Below are 1,836 nucleotides of genomic sequence, written 5' to 3' on the forward strand. Positions count from 1 at the left end.
AATTATGGCTATCCAATAAGTTTTCTATGAAAGACTTGGGGGAAGCATCCTATATACTTGGTATAAAGATCTATAGAGATAGATCTAAAAGGATGTTAGGCTTATCCCAGTCTAGGTACATTGACTTAATACTAAAAAGATTCAGTATGAATGAAAGTAAAAGAGGTTACTTACCCATGAGTCAAGGCATACATCTTTCTAAGAAGATGTCTCCTAAGACAACTGAAGAGAGAAATAGAATGAGTTCTATTCCTTATGCTTCGGCTGTAGGATCAATAATGTATGCTATGTTATGTACCAGGCCTGATGTAGTTTATGCCTTAGGCATAGCCAATAGATTTCAGGTTGATCCAAAAGAGGATCATTGGAAGGCTGTGAAAAATATTCTAAAGTACTTAAGAAGGATTAAGGATATTTTTCTTATATATGGTGGATCTGATCTTAAACTAGAAGGATACTCTGATTCTAGTTTTCAATCAGACCCAGATGAAAGCAAATCCATTTCAAGATATGTCTTTACTTTGAATGGTGGAGCAGTGAGTTGGAAGAGTTCTAAGCAGCAAACAGTAGCTGACTCAACCATAGAGGCAGAATACATAGCTGCAAGTGAAGCCGCCAAATAAGCTGTCTGGATGAAGAAGTTCATCACTGAATTGGGCATTGTTCTTGAGATTGAGAACCCAGTACCACTTTATTGTGATAATACTGAAGCAGTTGCTCAAGCAAAGGAACCCAGGTCTCACCATAAATCCAAGCACATTTTGAGATGCTTCCATCTCGTTCGTGAAATAATTGAAAGACAAGATGTCATTATTGAACGAGTAGACATAAAGAACAACATAGTGGATCTGTTCACTAAAACTTTACCACAGCAGCAGTTCGATCGCCACCTCGATAGTATGGGGTTGAAATATAAGAGAGATTGGCTTTAGTGCAAGTGGGAGATTGAAAGAAATATGTCCTATAAGCCAATCAAAATGTATAAATTGAAGGATATTCTTTTTGTCTCCTGACAACTCATGTACTGATATTTTAAATAAATAAAGGTATTTTGTTCATCATATGCTGCATCTTATTTTTTATTATGATGAACCCCAAAAATTAGGGCTATGGTTTTAGGGTTATGATGCGATCATACCAGTGAGACCTAAAACCTTAAAACCCTAATTTTAAATATTCCTAGTCGATGGAACATTAAGTAGGGGATCAATATTTCCGGTAAGACTGGTACATCCTGTGTATGCTCGGTTAAGAGGATAATTGATCTCACAATTACTTGTGTATGACACTAATATAAGGATGTAAGTATTCATTAGAGAATGAATTCACTGAATTGATCCAATTAAAGAACATCTGATGGAGTCTTATCTACATGTCAACAGATTTTTTTTATAGTGGGAATTGTGCATGTAAATCTTTTGACCTGAGACTACCATAGAACCTTATAAGCATGAATCCATATTTTGGATCATACTCATTCTTGATTTAATCATGTACGGGGTGTTCTGGATATGATGGATTGCTTATGAAGGTTGTGAGTAGGTCAATATGGAAACGATCACTCCTAGTAAGAGGAGATCGCATCTTATCTGCTTCAATCAAATAATGATTCAAGAAGACTTTGATCAGAGCATTATGAAAAATTAGAAATGATTTCTAATATTTCATAAATTGAATCATTATTATTTGATCGATAGAAATATGAATATAAAATTGGGTTTGATATTTTTCCATACCCAAACTTATATTCGGGATGCAGGATAATCGTAAGATCAAGTTGCATGGTAATTTTTCACTGAAGGATATTTTTGGTATTTCCATCAAAATTTTATATCT

This window comes from Elaeis guineensis, chromosome 15 (genome assembly GCF_000442705.2).
Source record: "Elaeis guineensis isolate ETL-2024a chromosome 15, EG11, whole genome shotgun sequence".
Taxonomy (NCBI): Eukaryota; Viridiplantae; Streptophyta; class Magnoliopsida; order Arecales; family Arecaceae; genus Elaeis; species Elaeis guineensis.